Below are 20,249 nucleotides of genomic sequence, written 5' to 3' on the forward strand. Positions count from 1 at the left end.
TCATCTTATTTTCTTTTCCATGTTTTATTTTGTTTGATTTCTATTGATAACCAGAACACAGGGAAAGAATCCGAGTCAGGAAATAATAATTCGAGAAAGTTCTTCGGGAATCGAGTGTGTCCACAAATGATATTTACGCACAGAAAACACAACAGTTCCCACTCACCCCTAAACACAACAACAACAATGTTCAGAGGCCTAGATACGCTAAACATGTTCCCGTAAGTACAAACTAGGAACAGCCCTTAACTACCGACGAACTTTTATTCCAAAACACAGTCCCTACTACTCTTAACCAGTCCCAAAGAAGCATTACACAATTACTAACAAATACTCACAGTTCAGTCACCGTCTCCGGGCCGCCCTTCTTCAAGTAACTAACTGGGTTGTTTTTTTTTTTTTTTTTCAACTACCTGTACATTCAACCGGAAATGACGCAACCCCTAACCCCAAGGTTAGGAAACCGGCGGGGTGACGTAACGCCTTTGACCAGCTGACTTTTTTACCTCCTCGCCTTCGAGGAGATTGGATGCGCGGGTGCGCACGTTAAGGTTACGCGCCCTCCGCTGTAGCGTGTCCCGCCTCCCGCGCAGCGTGCGCGTCCCCGCTTATAGGTAAGCTGCTGCGCCGCTGCCCCCCCCCCTTTTCCTTCGGCGCTCGTGCATTCGTCGCTGCCGCCATGTTGTTGTGGTTGTGAGAGAGAGAGGAAGGGCGAGTGGCGGCCGAGTAGTAACAACAACAACCAGCTGGGAGCCGTGCCGAGGAGGCGGGGAAGCTGGACGGCACCTGCGCCTCGGATTCTCTCGCCCTTGTTCGGTAAGACGTTCTCTTGGAGGAGATGGGGGAGGGGGGAAGGGGCGTTCAGGCCGGGTTCCGGCCCTTCCCCCTTTTTTTTTTTTACTACTGTGTTCCCGGCTGTCTCTCGGTGACATGTTCCTTGTTGGGTTAACTCCGCAGAGAGGGAGGGAGGAGAGACGCAGAGCTGGTACCGGTTCCGTTTAAGAAGAGTATGTCGGAGAGGGGTAAGGAATGAGGTAGGGCAGCGACCCAGAGGGAACCACTTTGAAGAGAGAGTAGAGGAGGGGGCGGGGACGGCAGTACCTTGGAGAGCCCTTGGAGGGAAGCGGCTAGAGCTTTGATGTTACCTAGCGATATGGGTGGGCTTATGTTCCCTTTGTAAGGCTTGCATTCATTGGTGCCCCGGTATCAAAGCAAAACTTTTTCAGACTGGCCAGGGAGAGAGGTCACCTGTCTTAAATATTTTTCAGAAACGACTTCCTATATGCTTTTATTGTTGAGTTTCAAAAGTTTGCAAATTTCCCTCGAATAATGATTTGTTTCGAAGACTTGATTCATTTTCTGTGTTTTAAGGTTTGTCTTTTATTTTCGTTGGCACAGAGGAGTGGCCTAGTGGTTAGGGTGCTGGATTTTGGTCCTGAGGAACTGAGTTCGATTCCCACATCAGGCACGGGCAGCTCCTTGTGACTCTGGGCGAGTCACTTAACCCTTCATTGCCCCATGTAAGCCGCATTGAGCCTGCCATGAGTGGGAAAGCGCAGGGAACAAATGTAACAAAAATAAAATAGGTACTATTGGAGATTCTACATGGAATGTTGCTACTATTGGAGATTCTACATGGAATGTTGCTATTCCACTAGCAACATTCCATGTAGAAGGCAGCGCAGGCTTCTGTTTCTGTGAGTCTGACGTCAGACTCACAGAAGCAGAAGCATGCGCGGCCACATTGGTGATCTGCAAGGGCCGACTTCTCCATGGAATGTTGCTAGTGGAGTGGCCTAGTGGTTAGGGTGGTGGACTTTGGTCCTGAGGAACTGAGTTCGATTCCCACTTCAGGCACAGGCAGCTCCTTGTGACTCTGGGCAAGTCACTTAACCCTTCATTGCCCCATGTAAGCCGCATTGAGCCTGCCATGAGTGGGAAAGTGCAGGGTACAAATGTAACAAAAATAAAATAGATACTATTGGAGATTCTACATGGAATGTTGCTATTCCACTAGCAACATTCCATGTAGAAGGCTGCGCAGGCTTCTGTTTCTGTGAGTCTGACGTCCTGCACATACGTGCAGGACATCAGACTCACAGAAGCAGAAGCCTGCGCGGCCACATTGGTGATCTGCAAGGGCCGAATTCTCCATGGAATGTTGCTAGTGGAGTGGCCTAGTGGTTAGGGTGGTGGACTTTGGTCCTGAGGAACTGAGTTCAATTCCCACTTCAGGCACAGGCAGCTCCTTGTGACTCTGGGCAAGTCACTTAACCCTTCATTGCCCCATGTAAGCCGCATTGAGCCTGCCATGAGTGGGAAAGTGCAGGGTACAAATGTAACAAAAATAAAATAGATACTATTGGAGATTCTACATGGAATGTTGCTATTCCACTAGCAACATTCCATGTAGAAGGCAGCGCAGGCTTCTGTTTCTGTGAGTCTGACGTCCTGCACATACGTGCAGGACGTCAGACTCACAGAAGCAGAAGCCTGCGCGGCCACATTGGTGATCTGCAAGGGCCGACTTCTCCATGGAATGTTGCTAGTGGAGTGGCCTAGTGGTTAGGGTGGTGGACTTTGGTCCTGAGGAACTGAGTTCGATTCCCACTTCAGGCACAGGCAGCTCCTTGTGACTCTGGGCAAGTCACTTAACCCTTCATTGCCCCATGTAAGCCGCATTGAGCCTGCCATGAGTGGGAAAGTGCAGGGTACAAATGTAACAAAAATAAAATAGATACTATTGGAGATTCTACATGGAATGTTGCTATTCCACTAGCAACATTCCATGTAGAAGGCAGCGCAGGCTTCTGTTTCTGTGAGTCTGACGTCCTGCACATACGTGCAGGACGTCAGACTCACAGAAGCAGAAGCCTGCGCGGCCACATTGGTGATCTGCAAGGGCCGACTTCTCCATGGAATGTTGCTAGTGGAGTGGCCTAGTGGTTAGGGTGGTGGACTTTGGTCCTGAGGAACTGAGTTCGATTCCCACTTCAGGCACAGGCAGCTCCTTGTGACTCTGGGCGAGTCACTTAACCCTCCATTGCCCCATGTAAGCCGCATTGAGCGCGGGGGTACAAATGTAACAAAAAAAAAATCCAATAAAACTAATTTGAGCTAAAAACATTTTTATTTAAAATATTTATGCTCTGCATCATCAAAGGTTCTGAATGGTATAAATAAAAACACAATGCCATCGAAAATGGCAAACAATTCTGAATGTTAGTGCCTCATTTAGAATAGAGTGACGGTGTAAACTTGCATATGCTGCTTTAATGTATGTCCTTCCACAAGTATTTTGAAGAAACACACTTGTTCTGTTGTGGGTTCCTTGCCTATTTAGGCTCTCTTGAACTTTCCACATCGTGGTTGATCTTGGCTTGTCCTCTGCAGAAATGCACATCAACTCTTTTAGGTAAGTTACTGAGTGTTATTGGGTGGTAGGACATTATTTAGTACTGTGTTTCTTCTCTTTGCCGGATTAAGAATAAATTAAAGGTGAAACACTTTGTAAGTATTTGATAGGGTACAGAACCATCTTTCTTTTTTTTTTTTTTTTTTTTTTTTTTATATCCAGCATCAAAGTACACATTTTTAAGAATTTGCAACCAGGTCTATAATTTCTATTTTTATATACAAGATTCTAATTTCATTAAGCTGTTTGGAAGGTGTAGAGTGATGGGTGTGAGTCATGGAGCCATCAGAATCTTTAGAAAACTGCATTCCATTTACAGGTAGTCCTAACAGTCTATTATGCTGCCTCTTGGCTTGTGTGCAATTATAGTACACGTTGGTTAGCAGTGCCTTGGCAGACTTCTCTGGGAATAGTAGTTGGTGCCTCTCTGGAGGGAATACGCTTCTGCTTTGCAGCTCATTTAATAGTAAAACTGTTTATGTACAGAATTGAAGCATAATGCTTTTTCAGTACTGAAGTGAATGTACAGAACAAACTTAATGAAGTTGTTTGTTGGCTTACCAAGAAGTTACTGCTATGAATTGCTTGTTAATGAATCTAAGTTATTGGTAGTCTTAGGAGCAAATTATTTGTTCATTTTTCCACATCCTTGCCTGTCAAAACTTTTTTTGTTTGTTTTTGTTTTTAAAGCCTAGTGCAGTCTGTGCTCATGCCGTTGCATAAGGGATTTCAGTGCTCACTGATTTGGTCTGCACTATGGGAAAAATGGTTCTGCTGAGCAGGATTTGAAATATTTCTTCATGTCTTTCTGTGTATTCCTGCTGCCTCCCTCCCATTTCACCCAGAAATGTTTGTTTTGTAAGGATGGGTGAACAATAGGAATACACTATCCAGGGACTGAACATAATGTTGGATTTGATGGTATGCATAGGCATCCCCCCATCTCTGATCTTCAGGAGTTAAGAGCGTAAGAATAGCCATACTGGGTCAGACCAATGGTCAGTCTAGCTCCGTGTCCTGTTTCCAACAGTGGCCAGTCCAGGTCACAAGTGCCTTGCAGAAACCCAATTAGTAGTTATTTTAGGTTATTACTGACTTATTATTGTATTAATATCAGATTTATTTATTTGCTGTACTTGTATCCCACATTTTCCACCTATTTGCAGGCTCAACGTGGCTTACAAAATGTTACAACGACATATACACATTATTATCTATTCCTTAGCGTCCCTCCGGACCGGCCCAGAATGTGACTGATGGGTTGTGGGCGCCTTCCAGCAGGTGTAGACTGAGAATGCTGACTCTCGTGAGAACCAGTAAGAGTATTCTCAGTCTCCAGCAGGTGGAAGGAGGTGAACCCTTCAGTCTCTCTCATTTCTCCCTTTTGACTTAAAAAAAAATTCTTATTATAGTCTATGTATTCTGGCTGACTTATTATTGTGTTAAAATACCAGATTTATCAGAACTATACCATTATCTATTGATAACTGTTTATTGTTTTAGTTATTATGTTTTTCTTTGTAAAGGGCTCTAAAACTTGGGTATTGAGTGATTATATCAAGTGACTAAATCCAATCCAGTAGGAAATTGTGAAGAAAATTTTCTAACCTTGCTCAAAGTGCATATTTTTTCATAGGTATCTGCACACTTCCCTCGTTCTCATTTCTTCTGCTCCTCATCTCACTTAGGTGAGATCTTTTCTCTTCCAACACATACTTCTAACTGTCCCAGGGCTGACTCAACCACTAGGTAGACTAGGAGGCATATTTTCAAAGCACTTTGGGAGGCTAAGTTCCATAGGTTTCTATGGAACTTTGGGAGGCTAAGTGCTTTGAAAATATGCCTCTAGGCATCCCGCTGGGGAAGGGAGGTGGCAGTCAGCAAGTCTACAAAAGGCTCACTGCTGCCACAGGACATTGAGCATCCATACATGCCTTTGGCTTGCCAGGTCCCACCCCTCTAAATTTTATTTCAAAGAGGGTGGGATCTGGCAAGTCTTAAGCATTTTCAGATTCTCCAGGCCCCACACCTGAAGCGGTGGGTTGTCTTCGTTTACACATGCTGATTGCTTGCCAATATCACCCTAGAAGGGTTAGCACCTTGATGTGGGGGGGTGTACGTGGTTGAAGGTTCAGGGCTGGCCCAAGGGTATGTGACAACCTAGATGAACTGCCCCATTTTCACTGGTTTCTAGCTTCCCCCCCCCCCCCCAAAAAAAAAAAAAAAAAAAAAAACTAATTTGCCTCGGGTAAGAGGGTGAGTGGATTTTTTAAAAATTCTATGCATGAATTAAATCCCAGTTGGTTCCTCCTGAAAATGAAGAAAAACCATGACCTAAGACAGACAGAAAATGGGTCATATACTGTTGGGTAACATGATGGAATTGTAGCTCAAGCATGTTTTCATATAAAGTTTCCTGAAAAGGGAGAATGCTTTAATCCAGTGCTGCAACTAATAATTTATTCCTGTTAGAAAGTGCAACTTAGTACAAAAGCAGTTGCATTTTTAATATTGAGCAGTGGGGATATGCCAAACAGTGGTTATCCTTTCCATAACTATCAAGGTCCTGGGGTTTCTCTGTGGTCATCTATCTACTCGTCCTCTTAAATCTATAAAACTTTCTTGTTCATTCCAGTGGAGAAGGAGATTAAGCCGATGAGGATCTAGGCATGGTTTTTTTTTTCTTATTGTACTCTCACTATCAAATGCTCTCAGTTGGGGATCCTGTTGAAAGATCATTATATATTGGATTTTTTTCCTTGGAGAAGGAGTTAATTAAGCTGATGAGGATTTAGACGTGGGTTTTTTCTTATTGTACTCTCGCTATCAAATGCTCTCTGTTGAAAGACCACTGCCTATTGGATTTTCATTTGTGTAGATTTGTCAGCCTCTTATATAATTAAAATAAGAAACCAGTGTTCAAATCCTTTTGATGCTTAGGCAAATTACTTTACCCTCCGTTGGCTCAAACCCATAGCCTTATTTACTAACCTGTGTTTAAAACACATTTAACAGAAGCACCATTATCAACTGGGCCTATTTACTAAGAAGATAATTCAATAAATGGTGTTAAAATTCAGTGCCAAGTGCTGTTCTATAAAGGGTGCACACTATATATAGAATGCCATTTAGGGGGCTAGATTCTGTATATAGCGCCTCAAGAATCTGTGTGAAAAACATTACACCTAAATTTTATAGAATAGAGTTGAATATACTGAGCAGCTGACCACGCAACAAAATGTGGTCGCGTCCAATTAGGCCGTGTTTTACTTGGTGTAAATCCTGATGCCAAGATTAGGTGCAGATTGAGTGTATTCTATAATGTGCATAGATTTTAGAAACGCCCATTCCCTTCCCTGGCCATTCCCATTTTCTACTATGCGACTTAGAATTTATGCGCACCATGTTATACACTTAGTGAGTTGTGTTCGTAAATCTCAATGCCAATTAGTTCTGATTATTGCTTGCTAACATCCCAGTTAACAGTGCTGAATAGCTAACTAACCAATTAAGTTATGTGCTTTGTTATAGAATACTCTTCGGTTTCCTCATGGATTTTCAGGCACCATATATAGAATCTGGGAGTTAGCGTGGATCCCGCACATAGCGTTTGGGCACTGAACGGTGGATTCTAGCCTGGGTATGCCCTCTGAGGCGTTATTCCCTGATAATTGGCAGAATATGAAGCGCAGAAGGGCTCTTTCCCCTTCAGAGAGTGCTGCACCTCCATTTCCCCCCCCCCCCCCCCCACAGCCACTGGCTCAAGGCCTGAAGTTCAGGGGCGACCCTCTCAATGATGGTGCGCCGGCCCTCTCCTCGAGTCCTGTCATCGGAGGACGTCTTTCCCTCTTTGCCGAGGAGTGGGCCAACATTTCCTCAGATCAGTGGGTCTTGGACCTGATCAGAGACGGTTATAGGATGGAATTCGACGCTCCTGTAAGAGACGTGTTTGTGGAGTCCCGATGCGGTTCTGCCGCCAAACGGGCGGCGGTAGAGGAGACTTTACAAGGTCTGATTCAGATAGGGGCAGCGTCCCCGGTACCTCCCGCCGAACACGGCTGCGGCCGCTACTCCATCTACTTTGTGGTGCCGCGAAAAGGAGTGTCTTTTCGCCCTATTCTGGACTTACAAGAATTAAACAAGTCCCTGAGAGTGCAGCATTTTCACATGGAAACCCTGCGCTCCATCATTGCGGCGGTACAGCCAGGAGAGTTTCTCACGTCTCTGGACCTGAAAGAAGCTTACTTGCACATACCAATTTGGCCCCCGCACCAGAAGTTTCTGAGGTTTGCAGTGATGGGAAAGCATTTCCAGTTCCGGGCCTTGCCTTTTGGCCTCGCCACAGCTCCCCGCACCTTTTCGAAGGTTATGGTGGTAGTAGCTGTCTTTCTAAGGCGAGAGGGTATTCGGGTTCACCCGTACCTGGACGACTGGCTCATTTGAGCAAACTCTGCTGCAGAGAGTCAGCATGTAACAGCCAGAGTGGTCTCAGTACTTCAATCTCTGGGCTGGGTCGTCAATTTGGCCAAAAGTCACCTGACCCCCTCGCAGTCTCTAGAATATTTGGTGGCCAGGTTCGACACAGCCTCGGGGTATGTGTACCTACCCGAGCAAAGGCGGTGCAAGCTTCAGAATCAGGTCTGTCTGCTCCTGAGGATGCCCCGCCCGCGAGCTTTGGACATTGTCCAGCTGCTTAGATCGATGACGGCCACCATGGAACTGGTGCCCTGGGCGAGAGCGCACCTGAGACCTCTACAGTATGCTCTACTCCAAAGATGGTCTCCAGTATCTCAGGATTATCAATGCAGACTCTCTTGGCTCCCTGCGGCCCGACTCAGTATGGAGTGGTGGCTCTCAGACAGCATGCTGCGGCAAGAAATGCCACTGGCGCTCCCCGATTGGTGCCTAGTAGTGACAGATGCCAGCCTGAAAGGCTGGGGCGCACATTGCAAGGGGAAGCATGCCCAGGGTCTATGGACACCCGAGGGGTCGGAGTGGTCCATCAACCGCCTAGAGTTGAAAGCGGTGTTTCAGGCGTTTCTGGCTTTTCAAGTGACCCTGGAAGGATTGGCTGTCAGAGTGATGTCGGACAACACGACAGCAGTGGCCTACATAAATCGACAAGGCGGCACTCAGTGCAGAGCTCTAGCCGCGCAGGCCGAACAAATTTGCCACTGGGCCGAGCTGCATCTACAGTTTCTGTCGGCAGCTCACATTGCAGGTCAGAGCAACATGCAAGCCGATTAAGCAGGCATCAGATCGATCCAGCGGAGTGGGAACTTGCAGATGAAGTATTCCTGCAGATATGTGCCAAGTGGGGCAAGCCCGTGATGGATCTAATGGCGACAAGCATCAATGCCAAAGTCCCGTGCTTTTTCAGCAGACTGAGATCCTCGCTCGGCGGGGTTGGATGCCTTGGCTCAACCCTGGCCTCCGGGCCTACTGTATGTGCTCCCTCCGTGGCCCTTGTTAGGGCGAGTGCTCCTGTGGATTCGTCTGCATCCAGGAGAAGTGGTTGTCGTCGCCCTGGATTGGCCCAGGAGGCCTTGGTATGCGGACCTCCGACAGATGCTCGTAGAGGATCCCCTTCAGTTACCTCTGGTTCCCAACCTGTTGTCACAGGGTCCGGTGACCATGGAGGACGCCAGCCGATTTGGTCTTATGGCCTGGCGATTGAGAGGGCGCAATTGAGAGACAAAGGCTATTCCAATAAAGTAATTACCACTCTCCTGCAAGCCTGCAAGCGTTCCACTTCCGTGGCTTATGCCAGGATTTGGCGCCAGTCTGGTGTGCTTCCAAAGAGATCACACCCCTGCGGGCTCCTGTCTCGCCAATTCTGGACTTTTTGCAGGATGGTGTACAAAAAGGCTTGGCCTATAATTCCCTGCGGGTGCAAGTGGCAGCGTTGGCCTCCCTGCGTGGCAAGGTTGAAGGCGTGTCTTTAGCTGCTCATCCAGATGTGGCACGGTTTCTTAGAGTGGTGCTTCGGCTCCGTCCTCCCATGCGTGCACCTTGTCCAGCTTGGAACCTGGGGCTAGTGCTGAAAGCCCTTCAGGGTGCTCCCTTTGAAGCGCTTCGGCGTGCTTCAGAGACAGATTTGACACTGAAGGCCATCTTTTTAGTGGCCATTACTTCGGCGAGACAGGTGTCAGAGCTCCAGGCGCGGTCCTGTAGAGACCCTTTTCTGCAGTTTTCAGAGTCCGGGGTCACGGTTCGGACCATGCCTTCCTTCTTGCCTAAGGTGGTTTCAGTGCTTCACCTAAACCAACCTATTTTCTTGCCCTCCTTTGTCGAGGAGGAGTTTCCAGAATCTTTTGGGCAATTGCACCTGTTGGACGTGCGCAGGACTCTGCTGCAGTATCTGCGAGTTACTAACTCATCTGTTTGTTTTGCTATCAGCTCCTCGCAGAGGGTCTCTAGCGTCTAAAGCCACTATTGCCCGCTGGCTTAAAGAATCTATCTTTTCAGCTTATTTGCTTGCTGGCCGGCCTCCGCCTGATGCCTTTAAGGCGCATTCCAATAGAGGAATTTCCTCTTCTTGGGCTGAAACTGGAGCACTCTCTCTTCAAAAGATTTGTAGTGCAGCAACATGGGCTTCTAAGCTCTTTTGCCCGAAATTACAGGCTGGATGTGGCTACCAGGAGGGGCGCACATTTTGGAGCGCAAGTGCTAGCGCGCGGTGTGGCTTGTTCCCACCCTATCTAGGGATTGCTTTGATACATCCCATCTGTAATGGCTGCATCTGCTTGATGACAATGAAGGGAAAATTAGGTTCTTACCGTGATAATTTTCTTTCCTTTAGTCATAGCAGATGCAGCCATGATCCCTCCCTGTCTGATTGCTATCTGCTGTAAATCTATTTCAGGTTCTGTTCATGTTTCCTGGAGATTCCGTCCTTGGGAGAAAGTCGGAAAACAGTCTTCAGGATTCTTGTTCAATTAAAGGAGGATGACTTAATTCCCTCCAGTTTCATGTTTTGGAGGTTGTTTATTCCCTCCGGGAGGATGAGTTTATTCCCTCCAGTTATGTCTCAGTGCAGGGTGAGTTTATGCCCTCTGGGAGGATGTTTCATTCCCTCCATTCTGAGTTAATGCCCTTTGTTGTAGGGCCATCATTCGCTGTGAGGAAAGCTCATGTTATTCCCATTGTGGTTTGCCATACTGCTTTGGAAGCTTCAAATACTGAAGAGAGGCAGTGGAGCAAGCTGGTATGAGGCACTGAAAAAGTGTGCTATCTATCTCCCTCTGCTGGTTGATGGACACAACCCATCTGTAATGGCTGCATCTGCTATGACTAAAGGAAAGAAAATTATCACGGTAAGAACCTAATTTTCCCATTGTTGAGTAGGGTCATTTGTGTTGTGTGGTCGACTAGGTCTAATGTACTTGATATATGAAATTGGAGTAATAGGTTGTTCTGTCCTTGGCATATTAGCCTTCTGTATTTTGTTATCAGGTTGATTGACTGTCTCAGTGCTGTATAATGGTCTGAATCCTGATTGTGAGTTATGAAGTATTGAGATGTGTTAAGTAGTCCATTAGTTGTTGTGCTTGTAGACCCTCCATTGTTTTAATCATTAGTGGTGTTGAGGCCACTGGTCTATAATTTGTGAGCTCATTGATATTGCTAGTGGTGTTTTGGGGGATTGGAGTGAGTATAATATTGCCCTTTCAGAGGGGAAATGGCCATTCGATAGCATGTATGTTATGTGTGCAGTAAAGCACTCAGTGAACCAGTCTGGTGGATTTTTCATCATGTAATTGGGGCATCTATCTAGTAGGCAGTTTGTATATGTGTGTTTTGTCAGTAATGCTTTAACTGTACTGGTTGTGGGTGTCTTGAAAGAGGACCAGATTCTATCTGTCTTGATATGATCATTGTTGGTTTCGCATTCGTGTAAGAAGTCTGTAAGGGACATCTCTTTTTGCAGCAAGATTTTTTTTGAATATTTTTACTGCTGTATTTGTCTGTTGCTAATGATTGACTTATTCTTACTGTACACTGCCTTGAGTGAATTACTTCAAAAAGGCAGTGAATAGATCCTAATAAAATAAAGATTTAAATCTTAGTAATATCTTTTGCTTGAGTATTGTGAGGTCACCTGCAGTTCGTGGTGTTTGATGCTTGTAAGACTGGTGTTTGATTGTGCATGAGTTCGTATGAAGTTTTTGTGTTCTGTTCTGGTTTCACATATGTGCTGTAGTGTTGTGCTTTAGCTTTCTTTATATTGAGTTTATACATTCTTAGGGTTTTCCTCCATGTAGTTTTGGACCATTTTCATTCTAGCTTTCTGCAAAATTTTCTTTCCAGTAGCTTGTTGTTGAACCATGGACGTGGTTAGTTGTTACTACTTGTTTTTGTTTTGAATGGTGCTGTTTTGATTGTGTTTTCACTGAGTTCATCCCAGTTTCTCTTGAAGTTGATGTTATTGGGTTGTTTGTTTTTCTCGTTCAGCGCTGTTGTCCAGAAGTTGTGGGTGTCTGCCTTTCCTCTCGTGGTATAAGTATGTGGTGATTGTGGCTTTCTATTTTTACCATTCTCTTTCCATTGTAATGTAGTTGTGAGTTTTCTGTGGTTTGACCATAATACCTCTTCTCAGTTGTGATTTTTCTATTTTATGGGTGTTATTGGCTGAGAATTTGTGAGCTAGTATGTCTAATAAGTGGCCCTTTGCGTGAGATGTGGCTTGTGCTTTCTTGAAGTCCCATTGGTTCAGGAAATCTATTAAAGTTCTGGTGTTTTAGTGTCATTTCTAGGTGTAGGTTGATATCTCCTAGTAGGAGGATTTGGGGGACGTTTGTACAAATGTTTCATATGAAATCCATGAAGTTGTTTTGAGTGTTGGACCAACTTCCTGGGGGGCGGTAGAAAAGTACACAACCTAAATTGCTGGTTACTGTTGTATCTGTGATTTTGCACTCCAAAATTTCAATTGTTGGGGACAAGCTCTACTGTGAAGAGGGATTTGTATATTAAGGCGATCCTGCCTCCTTTCTTTTTGGAGTTCTTTGTTTTGTATTTTATTGCCTAGTGGGCATAAGTCGTGCAATACTGGGCCGTCTTTAAGACACAGCTATGTTTCTTCTAAACAGTAGACCTAGTTGTTCAGCTTCGATCCAGTCACTAATTATCACAGACTTATTGGCTTCTGACTTTGTGTTTATATATCCTATAGGAATAGGGACATGTATGTCATGTTTATAGTTGTCTATGCGTGCTGTCCTTTTCTGCCTTACGGGTCAGTTGAATATTTAATAAATGATTATGATGATGTATACATTGGTTGTGTACAATGGGAGCAGCCATTTTACAAGCATCAACATCTGAAACATCAACAGGTGCAACATAAGTGTATGTTGGTATTTTGAAACACATACGTGTATGATAGCCATTCAGAAACATAAACATCTGTGTTTTCCAAATCTACTATACTACTACTATAAATCATTTCTGCAGCGCTTCACAATTGAACATGAAGAAAAGACAGTTCCTGCTCAAAAGAGCTTACAATCTAAATCAGGACAAACAGGACCAATAAGGGATAAAGGTAGGACAGACAGAAGGACACATAGGGAAAGGGACTATTGAAGAGAGGAAGACAAGGTTACGAGCAAGTGACAAGTTAGGAGTCAAAAGCAGCAGCAAACAGGTAGGCCTTTAGCCCGGATTTGAAGGCGGCCAGGGATGGAGCTAGATGTAACGGCTCAGGAAGCCTATTCCAGGCATAAGGTGCGGTGAGATAAAAGGAACGGAGTCTGGAGTTAGCGATGGAAGAGAACTACTACTACTATTACTACTATTTAGCATTTCTATAGCGCTACAAGGCGTACGCAGCGCTGCACAAACATAGAAGAAAGACAGTCCCTGCTCAAAGAGCTTACAATCTAATAGACAGAAATAAAGTAATCAAATCAATTAATGTGTACAGGAAGGAGGGTAGGTGGAGGCAAGTGGTTACGAGTCAAAAGCAATGTTAAAGAGGTGGGCTTTCAGTCAGCAATTAGGAGAGATTTGCCTAGTGAACAGAGTTCCTGGGAAGAAGTATAGGGAGAGATGAGGGTGGAGAGGTAGTGAGGGTCTGCAGAGTGAATGCACTTATAGGTGAATAAGAGGAGCTTGAATTTTATACGGAAACGAATAGGGAGCCGTGAAGTGACTTCAGGAGAGGGCTGATATGGGCATAACGACTTTGGTGAAATATTAGTCATGCAGCAGAATTTTGAACAGATTGAAGAGGAGAGAGGTGGGTGAGTGGAAGACCTGTGAGAAGCAAGTTGCAGTAATCTAAGCGAGAGGTGATGAGAGTGTGGATGAGGGTTCTGATAGCGTGTTCAGAAAGGAAAGGGCGAATTTTGACGATATTATAGAGGAAGAAACGACAGGTTTTAGCAATCTGTTGAATATGTGCAGAGAAGGAGAGGGAGGAGTCTAAGATGACCCCAAGGTTATGAGCAGATGAGACGGGAAGAATGAGTGTGTTGACAGAAATAGAGAATGGGGGAAGGGGAGAGGTTGGTTTAGGTGGGAAGAAGGAGCTCAGTTTTGGACATATTGAGCTTCAGGTGGCGGTGAGACATCCAGGTAGCAATGTCAGAGGCAGGCAGATATCTTGGACTGGATTTCTGCCTAGATTTCTGGTGTGGAGAGGTATATCTGGGAGTCGTCAGCGTAAAGGTGATACTGAAAATCGTGGGATGAGATCAGAGCACCAAGGGAGGAAGTATAGATGGAGAAAAGGAGAGGTCCTAGGACGGATCATTCGGCAGCAGTCTCTGACTTCAGGAGGACAGTTTTCATACAAGAACAGGAAACTCCACCTAATATGGGGACTTGGCAGATGCCAGCATTAGTAATATTGATACAGTTATGGTGGGATAGGCTCCTTATCACTCAGTATCTTTTCTGCCTCCACCTCAAAGCAATTTCAGTCTCACAACCAATACTTCCTGCTGATCAGCTTACAAGAATACCAGATAAGAAGTGTCAGCCATGAGATCTGAGCTTGTTCACAAGCAGTAAGTGACAAACAGGGAGAGAACAGAGTAGGGTATGAATTAGGTTGGGGGAGATGAGCAAAAGCTCCTGCTTAAAAATTACTCCCTCTTCACAGGCCCAGCATGATCTGCCACAGAACCCGATGTAATAGTAGTACTGCATTGGGGAAGTGAGAAGGACAAAATACTGGAAGATTAAGGGGGAGACGACCCCTAATTCCTTAGTGGAGCACTGCACAAAATTTAGCAACTTTCTAAAACCTAGGTGCCCCCAGGAGCAGGTATAAATGCTGATGTTCATATGGTGTATTCCCCTTTTTGACCTACCCTAGTCTTGCGCTAAAGATGCCCAGCCAGTGCCCTCTTGCGATATGCATGTATTTGTGATTTGGACGTGTGTATTCTGGCTTTCTGAGATTGACATATGACCATCTATGTGAAAAGGTGACTAAGGTACCATATCCCAAATGTTGAGAAGCCAGTTTTTCATGTAATGTTTTCATACTACTTAGGGGCCCATGAGATGTTTGAACTTCTTCTGTAACTTTTTTTTGTTTTTATTATTTTTATAACATAAAAGGATGGGTTTTGGAATTTTTTTTTTTTTTTTTTTCCAAAGATGGTTACATATACATTATACACGTCAATACCAGTGTTTGCACTTCCAAAATGACTGTTACTAACAAAAGGATCACCTTATATACGTTAACAATACATTTTTGCCTAACTTTCATGAGCTAAGGTCCCCTTCTGGTCAGAGCAGAAGAAGCAAAGCATAGCAATATTTGAAAAGAGAGGAAAATCATGAAAAGCATTCCGATGATAGTTTAAAGGGGAAAAGAGTAGGGGTATAGTTGATTTGGGGAAAGGGATCAAAATGTGGCGGTAGAATTTTATGGTCCTCAGTTTTCTGACATTAATAGCCACAGCTATTATCATGTGCTACTGCATTAACAGTATTAGCGGGTCCCATTGAACCTACAACAAAAGAATGTGTTACTAGCGTCACTGTACATCGGTAATTCTAGCTGTAAGTGCTTTTTTTGTCAGCTTCTCTTACTCTCGATCATGTAACTTCAAAGGATTTATGTTCCTGGATTAATTTAAAGTATCCTGATCATTGAGGCAGTCCTGTAGTCCCAAAAGCATGCTACCCTACAGAGATATCGTGTTGCTGTGCTTTGTTGCATTTGATCTGTCTGTTTTCATGTATTTGTGTATTCAAGCGAACTAACAGTCATGGTAATGCTTTATCCAGTTATCTACGAGAGTTTAAAGAAATGTTGGATGCTAATTGAACTTGGGGAGTCATTTCTGCTGATAATGTACCAATATTTATTTATTTATTTATTGCATTTGTATCCCACATTTTCCCACCTCTTTGCAGGCTCAATGTGGCTTACAATACATCATGGATAGTGGAAATATATTAGAAAGTAGACATTTAGTGTTACAGAAGAATCTTTGGTAACATGATAATAAGACATAGTACCCTGTTTCCCCGAAAGTAAGACATCCCCCGAAAATAAGACCTAGTAGAGGTTTTCCTGAATTGGTAGATATAAGGCCTCCCCCGAAAGTAAGACCTAGCAAATTTTTGTTTGAAAGCAGGGCTGCCGAGAGCCGGACAAGGCCGCCCCCAGGCTACCCCCCTACCCAAGGTCGCCGGGCCCCCCCTCCACCCACCCTCCGTCGCTCCTGGAACTAACCTTAAACGCCTCCTTTCACCTTCGCAGTAGCAGGGCAGACCTCTCCTTCCTTCCGTGCCCCGCCCTTGAGGATGTTACGTCAGGCGAGGGCGGGACACGGAAGGAAGGAGTGGCCTGCCCTGCTGCTGCTTGCTGCGAAGGTGAAAGGAGGCGTTAAAGGTTAGTTCCGGGAGCGACGGAGGGCGGGCAGGCCAACCTCGATCCAACCCCGATGTTTCCCCGAAAAATAAGACAGCCCCTGAAAATAAGACCTAGCGCATTTTTGGGGGCAAAAATTAATATAAGACAGTGTCTTATTTTTGGGGAAACACGGTAGTATTACAAGCAGATATTATAAGACAGTTCTGAATATGTGTGGAGGAGTTATGTATATCTTAAAACAAAATGCTTTACTATTAGTCCTAACAAGTTTTTATTTTATGTCCATAGCAAAAACTTAGGGCCCTGTTTACTGAGTCGTGCTAGAAACGCCTTAGCATTTTTAGTGTGCACTAACTGTATAGTTGCCTATAATCCTTTTGGCTAAAAACGCTAGCGCACCTTAGTAAACAGGGTCCTTGGTCCATCTTCATTCTGAAATAACTCTCTTATAAAGACAAGAACATTTTCTGCATCACTTATTTTGGCAAGAGTGTTCTTGTACAGAGTTTCTGCTTATATATATGCATGTGATCCAGATATTTGTTAAGTCAGAACACGGCATGAATTAAAATCATTCAGCAAAATGTAATTTATCACCCTATACATTTTAGGAAAACTGCTTGCATAGATGTCCAAGTGCGCTGGGAAGTGGCTTTCGGTCAGGGGGATCTTGCTGGGGTTCTGTTTCAGTTCCTCCCTTGAATTACTGCTCTGATACTTCACATCAGTCATTCTGGGCCTTTCCGGAAGAATGCTAAGGAAGGAGAAATTAGGTCCTTTCTGCTAATTTGCTTTCCTTTAGTCCCTCCGCCCAGCCCAGATCCCTCCCTATAAGACATCTGGTTTATTGATTTGAGTACAGAATCAAAACAGCCCCAACAACAACAAAAAACCAACCCTAACAATAAAGCCCCCTACATAAGTCTCTGACAAAACGGCCTGGTCAGTGTTCACTTACCCATTACTAACTGCCACCAGTTTAGATTACTGAGCCATTGCTGAAACTTACCATTTTTTGATTAGTATGTTTACAATTGCAGCATTAATGGGGCGAGTGCCTTTCTATATTTTTAGCTGTACTATTGTTCCTTTAAAAAGTATAATTTTACTGTTTGAGATACCTAAGCTGTACTGATCTCTCTTGATTATACCATGGTCTGTTCAGTGTGTTGGGTCTTTTCAGATATAGAACGTTAGCTTGTATTATTTATATAACATACTGTGCATTTTTTAAAAATAAAATTAGTTCCCATCTGTGGGAGACTCCACCTTTTTTATTTTTACTATTGGCATTTTTAAGAAAGTAGGAGCATTTCATCAGGAATATACATTTTTTTTTTTTTTAGCAAGTGATATGTTGGTAGCATCTATTGCAGGCTAGGTTGTAGAGTTGCATCGTATGTTTCTCAGAAGGATTGCCATTTTTTAAGAATAGATGTTTTTATGAATATTCTTGTTGTGGGTACTGTTCCACTTTGTGTTAAGACTTGTTTTTTGTTTTAAAGATTTTGAGACTGTTTAGCGACAGTGTTCGCACAACTTGGCAATGACCTTGTAACTTTTTTTGAAGGCCTATTTTATTTTTTTTAATTTAACATTCCAGTGCTCTTTCAGCAGCACTCTTCCTTTCAAGGGGATAAGTGGCCCCTGGGTGCTGTGGCGCCTCAGGGAGTGAGCAGTCACCTAGCCCAATGATGGGAGCATTGGTCTGCTCTTTGATGCTCAGGATAGGGGGGTTGGTTGACTCACTTCTACAAAAAGTGCACCAACACTTCAGACCAGTGGGTCTTAGAAATTATCAGAGAAGGTTACAATGTCCAGTTGTTCCTGGAGCCCAGATGTGCCATGGCTTCCAAAAGAATGGTAGTCGAGGCCACGTTGTGCTTTCTCGTAGACCTGGTGGTGGTGCCTGTGTCCCTCCAAGACCTGTTCAGGTCGATATTCGATTTACTTTGTGGTGCCTCACAAAGGGGGCTCCTTCTGTCCCAATCTCGATCTCCGACATTTCTGCATGGAGACTCTGCGGTCCGTAGTGATGGCGATGCAGCCTGGGGAGTTTCTTGACTGCCCTAGACCTCAAGGAGGTGTACTTTCACATCCTTGTTTGCCCTCCGCATCAGCAGTATCTCTGTTTTGCCATTCTGAGGTGTCATTTCCAATTTCAGTCCTTGCCTTTTTGCCTCGCTACTGCTCCCTACACCTTTTCCAAGGTAGTGATGGTGGTGGTCCTGCAGAAGAGGGCATCATCTTGATGACTGGCCAATCGAGTGGAGAAGAGGAGAGTAGTAAGACCACCCACCAGGCTCGCTTTTGGAATCCTTGGACTGGTTGGTCAATCTTCAGAAGAGCCACCTTATACTGTCTCAGACTTTGGAATACTGGGTTTCTAATGCGACACAGCTCAGGGCCGGGTATTCTTGCTGGAGGGTAGGAGGGACAAGATTTGGTCCAAAGTGCACAGCCTGCTGGGGTTGTTGAACCCTTGAGACTGGAATTATGTTCAGGTGTTGGGCTCTATGGTGGTGGTACTGTGGATGAGAGCGCACATGTAACCTCCTGTAGCACTTTTTGCTGAGCAGGTGGACATGAGTTTCCCAAGACTGTTGACAGCATCTCCTGTGGCTGCCCTGGGCACGACGGAGCATGAGCTGGTGGCTTCGCAATTCCTCCCTGCAGAAGGGGATGCCCTTGGTGTCTACAGTGGGTGGTGGTAGTCACAGATGCCAGCCTGTTGGGTTGGGGAGCTGAGCTCATTGTGCTCCGCGCTCAGGGACAGTGGACAACACAGGCGGCAGCATGACCAATCAACTGCCTAGAGCTGTGGGCAGTAGTTCACGCATTGTGACCTTTCAGGACACGCTGGTAGACAAGGCGGTTGGTGTTCTCTTGGACAACATGATGGTGGCTTGTAATAGCTGCCCTTTGTCGGTAGGGTTTGAACCCCAGCTTGCCTGGTTCTCAGTCCACCTCTCTAACCATTGAGCTTCACCTCCACTCCAGTTCTGTTTTAATGAAACCTCATCTGCATCTGAGAATGGCTTACATAAGTTAAATGTTAAAACTTTTTATATGGCTTAATATAAAAACATATCTGTGTGATATGTTCATCTATTTTTCCTTGAATTTCAGTATTGTGTGTAATAATGTGGTAGCCCTGGTTAGAAGGGAAGTGCATCAAAATACAGCATGGATTTAGTGAAGGGAAATCTTGCTTCACCCTAAATTTAGAACAGGGTGAACAAAAATGTGGATAAAGGCGAGCCGGTTGATATTCAGGCTCATTTTTGAAAGAGAAGGATGCCCATCTTTCGATGATTCCCAACTGCTTTCCATCGCGGGGTTGACCAAAGTTCACAGCGGCGTGTCGGAGGTGTTGCGAAGGCGGGACTTGGGCGTGCCTAACACATGAGCGTCCTCGACCCATGATGGGGGGGGGGGGGGGAGGGTGTCCCTGACGAGCACTTGGACGACTTTTTTACCTGGTCCTGTTTTTCTTACGACCAAGGCATAAAAAGGTGCCCAAACTCACCAGATGACCACCGGAGAGAATTGGGGATCACCTCCCCTTACTTCCCCAGTGGTCACTAACCCCCTCCCACTCTCAAAAAAAAATCTTTAAAAATATTTTGTGCCAGCCTCAAATGTCATACTCGGGTCCCTGGAGCAGTTGTAGTAGGTGCAGTGCACTTCAGGCAGGCGGACCCAGGCCCATCCCCCCCCCACCTGTTACACTTGTGGTGGTAAATATGAGCCCTCCAAAACCCACCAGAAACCCTCTGTACCCACATCTAGGTGTCCCCCCTTCACCCGTAAGGGCTATGGTAGTGGTATATAGTTGTGGGTAGGGGGGGTTTGGGGGGCTTCAACACACAAGGGAGCTATGTACCTGGGAGCAATTTGTGAAGTCCACTGCAGTGCTCCCTAGGGTGCCCGGTTGGTGTCCTGGCATGTCAGGGGGACCAGTGCACTATGAATGCTGGCTCCTCACAC

General features: G+C 45.1%; 2 protein-coding genes across 12 annotated transcripts in view; one reads left to right on the plus strand and one right to left on the minus strand.

Moving 5' to 3' along the window:
* The window catches only part of ASCC2 (activating signal cointegrator 1 complex subunit 2), an 83,220-nt gene extending 82,781 nt beyond the window's left edge, over positions 1–439 (minus strand). For both annotated transcript variants that reach the window (XM_030217777.1, XM_030217775.1), the window contains exon 1: positions 339–439. The gene's annotated coding sequence lies outside the window, so the exon portion shown is untranslated. The remainder of the gene's footprint in view (positions 1–338) is intronic.
* A 185-nt stretch (positions 440–624) lies between these two features.
* The window catches only part of MTMR3 (myotubularin related protein 3), a 163,704-nt gene continuing 144,079 nt past the window's right edge, over positions 625–20,249 (plus strand). For 5 of the 10 annotated variants that reach the window (XM_030217549.1, XM_030217553.1, XM_030217557.1 and 2 more), the window contains exon 1: positions 625–816. The gene's annotated coding sequence lies outside the window, so the exon portion shown is untranslated. Of the gene's footprint in view, positions 817–947; positions 1,035–20,249 lie in introns of those variants that run through there. The other 5 variants (XM_030217556.1, XM_030217558.1, XM_030217559.1 and 2 more) reach the window with 3 other exon arrangements.

Source organism: Microcaecilia unicolor, chromosome 11 (genome assembly GCF_901765095.1).
Source record: "Microcaecilia unicolor chromosome 11, aMicUni1.1, whole genome shotgun sequence".
NCBI classification, from domain to species: Eukaryota; Metazoa; Chordata; class Amphibia; order Gymnophiona; family Siphonopidae; genus Microcaecilia; species Microcaecilia unicolor.